Here is a 10,456-nt window from a genome sequence, read left to right as displayed (position 1 = left end):
TATATATATATATATATATATATATAATCGCACTCGTGTAAACGAAAATTTTGTCTAATAATTTTTTTATTTTGTTCTTGTTCTTGCAAAATTTCAGCGCACTGATGTCTTTTTCTGACTTCTGCAAAAAAAATGTCATGACAGACGCTAATTTTTGCTTTCAAGGATGGTTAGAATCTCGCACATAATGAGGAAAGGACATCTCAGGATGGCATCATACACTTCGACTTGGACTTCAGTCGGGTCAACGTGGACTTTGAGGCTCCCCTGATGGATGTGGTCAGTCGTCGAGAGAAAGAAGGGTTACTGTCACTGTTAAAGATCAGCACTAAAGAGGATTCCTCGCTAAAAAAGGAAGAGAGTGATAGCACAGCAAAATCCGATGGTAGGCACTAGTTGCTGCCATCCATGATAACTGCGCCAACAGGACATCTAATCAGTGTTGATGATGAGATACTGCCAGATGCACTGTTAAGAAGAACTGAACTCAGAAATGTTAATCACTGAAAATAAAGATCTTTCTTATGTAAAATAAAAAAATGCTTAAAAGAGGTAAAAAACTTACTTACCTCAATTCTTGAGGGGAAGATCTATGATCCTTGCATGAGAGAGACTTCCTTCAGTTAGCCTGACACATAGAACGATCAAGTTTGCTACAGAGCCAACTTTACGAACAATTTCAGATGAGCTTTGTGCGAGTTGCCTGATGTGCAACGTCGAGATCCTCAGACAAACACCAGAGACATGAGCATTTGTGGAATGCCCAGAGTGTAACGTAATCCACTTAGAGAGTTACAACACTATGGTGGAGTGCACAACTACTGATAGTGGATTTCTGACTACCTGCCACGTAGCTGGAGAATCATACATCCCATTAGAAATAGAGACAACACAGACATGGATTCCTACGGATATTAAAATGACTGAGCGGCCCCAATAGTTGCAGAAGGTTACCATGGCATGAACAAGTTAGAAAAGAGAGAATTTGAGTTCTACGAAGAAATTCAGGAAAAAATTGTCAATACTGGAAGGTCTGGAGCTGTACATCAGAGTCTTTTCTGAAAGTGAAGAAAGAAGCATTCTTGATTATGTATTCGACCTGAGTGACAGAGGTCAAGTTGGTCTTCTAGTGGAAATAACTTATTCAGAACTATGAAAGTGGATGGGTGAAAATGGCAGGATAACCATTCAATGTCGTTGTTGCTACAGTATGACCAAAGATAGGCAAGGGAGCCCCCCGGGGATCTTAATACATGAAGAGGTGGATCCTTTGCCTCCCACAATAAAGTGGATGATAAAAAGGATTGTAACATTGTGTGCTGCCAGCAGACTGCATTCCAAATAGCTGTATCATCAACATGTATGAAGAGGGAGACTGTATTCCCCCACATATAGATCACCATGATTTTGTCAAACCTTTCAGCATTATCTCATTCATGAGTAAAAGTTACATCTTGTTTAAGAAAAAAAATAGACTTTGTCAAACTCGGTGAGTTCAAAGGATCAGTTGCAATTCCGCTACCAGTGGGTTCGATACTGATTTTGAACGGTAGGCTTAGACTTCTTATTCCAATCCACACATTCAGGGTAGGCTTGGACGTTCTATTCACATCCTCACATTCGAGGTATACTTGGACACCCTATTCCCATCTTTACATTTTAGGGGCAGGCTTATGTGTCCTATTCCCATCCACATTTTTGGGATAGGCTTAGACGTCCTATTCCCATCCTTACTTTTGGGTAGGCTTAGACGTCCTATTCCCATCCTCACATTCAGGGTAAGCTGAGACGTCTTATTCCCATCTCACTTTTGGGGTAAGCTCTGACGCCCAATTCCATTTACTGCGCTTGTGTTTTACACTCAAGCTGATTTCCTTGTCATAATTTCACCTTCTTAAAATTTTAATTTGAAGTTCAATCTTTCTTTGATATATTCAATTTGAATGGAGTCGTCGTTGCGATAACCATTTTGCATGAAGATTCTCCCCAAAATCTCTTTTCTTTTCCCCTGTGGGAGTATCTGTTACTCCCCAATAGAAACAACTGTGACTCAATTCTACACTTCGTTCTAGGGTTGTTGACATAGAAGTCTCTGTTGATTTTGTTGATCTCCTCAGTCAAAGCCAATATGTACGGTGTGCTTGTCCAACACACCACACCTATTGGGGGTCCATTTGTGGACCTCACTTTCAATTGACGTCTAGTTTCCTCTTTAGTAGCCTTGTGTCTAGCCATAGGACTATTCTATTGACTATTTCTAGATGACTAGAAAAGGAACCCTCACCATTAGAAATTCTAAACTCTTCTGTGCTCAAGTTGACTATTCCACGTATTGGTCCTGACCTCTAGCTCAAGGAGAGTCCTTCCATGACTGCTTGGACTTAGGGTTGACCCTGGGTCTTGGTTTGGAGATAGTTCACCCAGTTACACTTACTTTCACTCACATTCACTCACAACCCTAAACTCAAGCTTGTTGACTTTGATCCCTTAATCTTTTGAATCTTTTGGGTTTTGGGAGACTCATGTTGATGGTCCCCTAGATCCACTAGCCCTAGCCTAGAGTCTAGCCAAGACCAGTACATAGAGGACCCAAATGGAGATTCCATTGGTCCATGGCTCAAATAGGGTGGTTGGCACCCCACTTTCACCAAAATATCAAACTTAGCCTTTTGCCCCCAAATCTACCCAGTTTACCAAAATACTCAAAAAAACCAAATTTGACCAAAATTTCCAATTTCACCCAAAATACCCCAATTTGTTCAAAAATCATCTAAAACCATTTGAAACCACCCAAATTGCTCAAAACATCTCAAAATTTTCAGAATTACCAAAATACCCCTAAATATGCTAAAATTAAAAAAATACCCTTGGTGGCCCAAACTTTCCCAAAACCCTCAAATTCATCTCAAAATGTCCCTAAAACCAATTTGGACCCTTCAATTAAATTTAGCTTGATTAATTTGACCAACTTTGACCAAAAGCCCCAAATTACCCTTAAAGGTAAAATTTCCCCAAATTCACCCTAAATGTCCATCAATTTGACCTCAATTTCACCCAAAATTAAATTTTATATTCAAATTCATTATGATCAAACTCAATTCAAACCAAATCCAAGCCCAATTGACCCACATTTGAGTCCAATTTCAACCCAAATCAATTTCATTTGAGTCCAATTTCAACCCAAATCAAAAAGCCCCAATTTGGCCTGAAACCAAAATCCCACTAAATTGAACCCCAAATCTTTCCAATCGCCCCAATTATGCATCATAAACTCTTTGAAACATGTTCACACACCAAAATGAGCTCTCAATTGACCTTGGTCAAGCTTCAATTTCACTCAATTTTAACCCAAATCCAAAATTCCTAAATTTGTCCTAATCTAGCCATGTGCCCAAATTCCACCAAATTGAATGCCAAAATCCTAAAATTGACACCCAATTAATGTTTAAAACTCTTAATGGAATTCCATTATATAATCTTGAACTCTCAATTTGGACTTAACCCAACTGTAGCCCAACCTAAACCCAAGTCTAACCCAAAATTGCCAACTTGATTAAGTGCCCAAAATTTGTCAAATTGAACCTCCAAATCAAATCAAAATCACTCCAAATATTTTACAAATCCTTCATGAAAATCATACACACAAAACTTATCAATGAATTGGTCTCAATGTCATGGCTAGCCTAAACCAAAACCCAACTTCTAGATAATTTAACCGAATTTGATCCCTGCACCAAAATTGACTAAGCCATGCCAAAGTGACCAAAGTAATGACACCACAACCACCAAATGAATCCTAGTGACCAGGCTAGACCCACTTAGACCATTCAATGGAAGCCATGGACCAATGGTCCCTTGATTTAGGGGATTTTATCCTTTTTTGCCAAAACCAAGAAATCCTTGTCATCATGCCATACCTTTAGGAGTTAAGCATAATTAAACCTCCCCATGGCTCTCCTAGCTGCTTAAAAACCTCCCCTATTCTGACCATCCACCCTAGTATCCTTAAAACACCAAAACCAAAATCCCCAAGCCTCCATTCAAACCCAAAGTCACCCATCTCAGCTGGCCAATTCCAATTTGCTTTGACACTTTTAAACCCTCAAAAAAAGAATTTTTTTGCACCCACTAATTTGGCCTGGAAACCAACCTAAGCCATTTTATTTAAACCCCTCTCCCATGGCCAAAAAATAAGGCAATCCAAATTCTTTGGGAAACTTTGTCAAAATCTCACCAGAGACTCCCCTAGAACTCTTAACTCAAACCCACCATTTTCCCCTCTGGATTCCTCTGTAAGAGCTCAATTTTGAGTTCAAAATTTAAGTAAAACCAGGATAGATCTCCCCACAGCTCCACACTCAACTAAAATTCAATTCATTGTGCAAACACCATCCCCAGAGTGAGTGGAGTTGATCCCCCACAAAAGCCCCATCACAAAGAGCCTCTCGTTTAGACTTTGATCAACACCTAAATCCACTTGGATCCAAATATATCTAGACAATTCACCATGGCTTAGGACTTCACCTGGAGGTTTGTTGGACTCAATCAAAGCTGCCATAACCATCTAATTGAGGCCTCCCCTTAGATAAATGTATTGAACCTCAACCCTAATCCAATCCTATTTTGATTCTCCATATGTATTTAATGTATTTCATACCGTATAAGATGTATAAATATGTTCTTCTTGAGTAGATGAAGGTTTAGAAATAAACCCCATGAGATTTGGTTGAGTTTAGCTCGAGATCTTACGGTTTTAGTGTGAACGACTCACGGGTTAGGTCACTTGAGGACGATGAAGGAGAGCCATCTGATTGTGAATTTGTTCAATGGATGGAGGAGATCAAGACAGACAAAAGCTTGAAATGGAAAAGGTGAGCTGTGTGGTAGCTGAGGTGGCTGATGGCGTCAAATAGTGTAGCGCCGCACGTTTAAGTAGAAAAATATGGATTTTTTTGGATTTATTTAAATGCCTAAACTTCAAAAATCCATATCTTTCTGTAAAAAAATCATAAAATAAAATAAAAACACCCACTTGCTCACTAAATAGAGGAGAATAATGTGGACAAAAAATAAAAACTATTTATTGATGCTCTAATTTTTAATGAATTAAATACTCTCTGGAGTATTTTAATTCATTATGATCAAGCATTGCTCACCATGATTTGAAACTTTTAGGGGTAATTCCTTATGACAAATGGGATGTTCTTTGATTTTTCCAAGCTTAGAGGGCATCTCTATGCTTTTAACCTTAACTTTCAAGCTAGGATGTCTATTTTGACTTATTTTAATTATATAAATTAAAATATCACTTGAAAAATTATGGGAGTAATTTTAGTAGGTTTTTTATAGTCATAGAAGTTTATGAAAAATGTCAGGATGATTTGAATTACTCTATACATTTTTATAGTTTATTAAATGTATATATCTTGCTTTAATTTATGTAAATTAAATATTAAAAAAATTAATAAAATCAATTCTATACAATGTATAAAAATAATGTTTACGTAGTGTAAAAATATAAATTTTTTTTACTAAGTTTGAGCATTAAAGTTGATTTTTTAAGAAACCTTATATTTTTGTACAAATATAACTATATTAAATAAAATACACTTGAGAAAATTATGAAAATTTTTTTTGTGAGTTCCTTGTGATCAGGGGCATTTAATAAAAATAGAATTTATTTTTGAGAAAATACTTGATTTTTGAGCTTTATTTTGAGTTTAAAATAATTAACAATAATTAATTATCTAAAAAATACCAACATACTTCAAAATGTGCCTAATTGTTCCTTAATCACTTAGAACTCATTAAGATATTTTTCCTAATTTTTCTAAGTTAAAAATAAATTTTTTAAAGCTTAAAAATGAATTTTTCTTTTTTTCCCATTAAAATAATTATAATAAATAAATTAAAAATCATAAAAATATAAAATTTATTTTTCTAAGTTCTCTCAACTCAAAGAGGTTTAATAAAACTATAAATATGATTTTGGTAATTAAAACAATATTTTACATTTGATTAAGTCATTAAAATAATTAAAAAATAATGATAGAGATTTAATTAAAAAAATCATTAAATTTTTTCTAAGTGTTTCACTGACTTAAGGGGACCTCTAATTATTTTATCATGATTAAAAAAATTTATTTTGGGTATTTAACTAAATCAATTTTGAAATACTACGTTCTCAATTTAAATAATTATTTAAATTAAATTAAATTTTGAAAATCCACATTTTCTCCTCTGTTGTTTTAATTGATCCATGGACAGGATAATCTAAAAATTATCAAAGTCATTTGAATATTGATTAATGAGTTACAAAGTGAAGAGCCTCAAAGGAAAAGGGGTAATTTTAGATTTTGGTGCGTTAATTAAAATTTAGGATTAATAAAGGGTAAATGAGTGATTTTGATCCTAATAAACATGTTTGGATGATTGAAATACAACGGGATTAAAAGGTAGGAACTCACTTGTCACCTTTTATATAATAAGAAAAAAATTGTAATTTCCTTAATTATCATGAATTGTAAGTCAATCAAAATAAAAAGATTCTGTTAATCCTAAAATAATATTGATTATTGAGTTATGAAGTGAAGAGCCCCAAAGGCCAAGGGGTAATTTTAGATTTTGGTGCCTTAATTAAAATTTAGGATTAACAAAGGGAAAATGTGTGATTTTGATCCTAATTAACATGTTTGGATGATTAAAATACAATGAGATTAAAAGGTAGGAACTCACTTGCCACCTTTTATATAATAAGAACAAAATTGCAATTTCCTTAATTATCATGACTTGGAAGTTAATCAAAATATAATGATTCTCAAGTGATGGGATCAAGTTAGGAAAATAATATTTCACTAATTTTAAACCATAATTGATGACAATGTGATATTTTAATAAGAATGCATGTTTTTTAAATCAAATATTTGCTATTTACCATTTTACCTATTGTGATTTTTCAGGGTTTGGTAGTTACATAAGCTTGACATTTAAACTCATTTGATTCAATTTAGAAGATGACATGATTGATGATTAACTCCTTTCTACACTACAAGCCCAATTTTAATTGTGGGTACCAAAACCTTTAATGACCCAGATCTGCTTTAGGGGCACTCGTCCACATAACTCTAAAGTGAAATATGAATTGATTAATTTAGTGTCTTAGCCTTAGGATAAATAAAACATCAAGTTTCCTTGAGCAATGGTATAACCATAGCTAAACCTTGGGTGATTAATAAAATGATATAATAAGTTCAAAATGAACTCAAAATATTTCAAGAAATTTTGAAAGTGATTCAGGGTCTTGCTCCGAGCACTTAGAAATCTCTTGAATATTTTGAAGGGTAAATTGAACTTACTATATTTTGTTCTAAAATCATTAACTAAGATCTTTTGAGACTCAATAAATTCATAAATTGAGGTTTGATAGCTATGCCTTCTTCTACTCCTACAATTTGAGTTCCTTGCAAAATTATATACACGTTGCCAAAACAAACCTTTCAGGTGGAAGAGCAGAAAGAATCAGCAGGTACGCTTTTAAGTTATTGCATTTACTTTTTCCTACCTCTTGTTTCTTGCTTGCATGCTTAAGGTCACCCTAGATGCCACAATACAAAACTAAAAATTAAACAAGATAAAATTCTTTGCCAGAACAGTCAAAATATAAGACAACTCAAAATTTAATCACAAACAAAATAAAATAAAAATTACAACTAAATTAAAATTTCTGTATCGAATGATCAGGTATCCTTCAGAGGAAGTAACCTATGGTTACTAAGAAAATTTCCAATGGTCTAAATCAAAGTACAACACTCATTAAGTTGAGTTTAGTAAATTCATTTAGACTAAGTGAATCTGAAAAAAAAAAAATAGAGGTGTCAGAATGAGGGAACCGTAGGATCCTAACCGGTGTCGCTCTAATCAAATTTAACATTCCCCATAATATTTAAATAAAAAAATACTTAGGAAACACTTGATTTTACATCATGACTTGACACATTAGAAAACTTAAACTTGCTACGATGAGGAGCTAGGAGCTAGCATTATGGGCAGCAAGGCCATTTTCAACAACAAAATATGTCTACACTAGCTAAACCAGTTTGTAGAATTAAATAACAAGATATATGACTTCTTGGTTGTCCACCTAGTGTGACTTAAGTCCTCAACTTTCCTTTATGTTTTTGTGTGGATCTTCTGTAAAATATAAGCCCTAACTCATCTTAGGATTCTGAGTTTGTCGTTTGTCACAACCTAAATCCTAACATCTTCCAGACTATTTGCGTTATCGTTTCAAAAGAACGTAAACACTAATTAATAAAATTGGCAGGATAAAACATTAGTAGGATAGGTAATTAACTATAAAGGCTCACCTTTATAGGAAACCATCCTCTAGTTCCACTTCTCTTAGATTCCAAAAATAAAATGTTCCAAATTTGAGCCATTCCCATTTCACACCTCTTTGTCCGATCTTGTTAAAAAGTCCTACTCCTTTGAACTCCTTGAAGATAATATCCTTTGATTTTTATTGATAGTTTTCTTAGGTGAATTTGGTTATCTAAGATGTAATTAACTATAAAGGCTCACCTTTATAGGAAACTTTCAAGAACCCAACTTAATATAAACCCAATTTAATTATTCATATTAAATAGTGGAACTTGTCAGCTTATAATAAAAAGGGTTTCGTAGACCAAATGGGTGTCATATATTTCTTAGTTTATTTGATTGAGTTCAGTATCAAGTCATGAATTTATCTTTTGGGATAGATACATAGCTTGAGGTGTAGGTCTCTTTCATCTAAACTTTGAAGATATGTAATCGGTTTGATTTCATATTTTTCTAAACTATATATTATATATATATACATATATATATATACATATAAATTAAATTTCCCTCTGAAGAAGGCGATGAGATTTTGTTTCCGGCGATCGACAGCTTCCACAAGACCCCCCCTAAAAATTTTGCCAACCGGGACAAATTTTGAGGGGATTTGAAGGCTCCAAATGATTCAAATTCCCCATTGAGTGATTTAATGCATTTAGATACTTTGGAAGGCTCTTTAATGAAGGGATATGTCTCTTGAATGAATGGAGATCTCTTTTAAGATTCAAAAGGTGTGACTTTTGGAGAGAATTTTGAATTCCTTATGAAATGAGGGAGCCCCTAATTATAAAGAAGATGAGACTAGGGTATGATTGTGGCATAAGAGTTAAAGGAAGGCTTTGGAGAAGAGATGATTTTCTTCTGGGGTTGTAAGAGGAGAGGGAAGGTTAGAGACTTCTTCTGCACTACATTTCTATGAGAGAACTGAATGTGAGTGTAAAGAGAGAAAGTGCTTAAAGGGAAATTCTAGGGATTTTCTTGGGAAGGAGTGCGAGATAAGTTGTGTTCTTTTCTTTTTTTATTTTGTAAACTTATTTTTAATATATGAGATCCGTGTTTTTTTGTATCCTTCTCATGAATTCCGAGTAGTCTTCTTTATCCTTCTCCTAACAATGATATTTGGTTTTGTGAAGAATTGATTTTATTTTATACGATTTTAAATGTCAATAATTTTTTATGATTTGAACTCCAATTTTATTTATTTTTTGATTTGACCAATTGCAATGAAAGGTTAAAATTTGTTGAGAAACATAAGTTCCAAAAGGGATATGCTTTCTACAATTAGGTGAGAGTCACATTCAATTTCATGGGTGAAGATGTTATCCATGGGGTTGAGTACAAATACATTGCGAAATATACTATTTTGGATGCAGAATTGGAGATTTTAAGGTGATCAATTAAGATCACCAATTTGGTCGACTTGATTAGAAACAAATGTTAGATTGTTAGCCCTTAGGAAAGGGGGAAGTGGGAGCACTGGAGTGAAAGCCGGTATCCTCCCAACCTAACCATGGAATTAAGGACCAAACACTGGATTAGTCAATGTTTCCTTATTTACTTGAAAGAGGGAAAAGAATAGGATTGCTCCTATTTAAAACTCTTGGTCACAAAATTCTATTTAATCTTTGAAAATTTAACTTTGAAATTTAGAAATTAGTTTAGTAAACTTAGTTCTTCTGTTAACATTCACCCACTTTAACCTGTCTTTCTTACTTTAATTTTTATAGTTTGAATATTGTGATTTAAGTTATTATCTTAAAAATTTTCATCTTCCAAAGTAAGATTTGATAGTAGTTCACTAGAACTAGCCTAAGGGATTTCTTACTGCGCTTCTCTGTGGGATCGATACCGTAGTTTTTAAAGAAAGTTGTATATTACTTGAAGTGATACGTGCACTTGCGTAGAACCGCTAGTGTGTGAACTATTTTATATATTTTATGTAACATTTCAATTTTTCACATTAAATTCACATTAAATACTTAATATAATACTTAATATAAATTGGGTAAAGATGTTTTTCATATTTTGGAAGCTAAATTACTGCATAAGTTTGGGATAGGTGAAGTTTTTGGCACTA

This window comes from Phalaenopsis equestris, unplaced genomic scaffold (genome assembly GCF_001263595.1).
Source record: "Phalaenopsis equestris unplaced genomic scaffold, ASM126359v1 Scaffold001086, whole genome shotgun sequence".
Taxonomy (NCBI): Eukaryota; Viridiplantae; Streptophyta; class Magnoliopsida; order Asparagales; family Orchidaceae; genus Phalaenopsis; species Phalaenopsis equestris.
The sequence above is the reverse complement of the archived record's forward strand: the minus strand, read 5'-3'. Positions refer to the sequence as shown.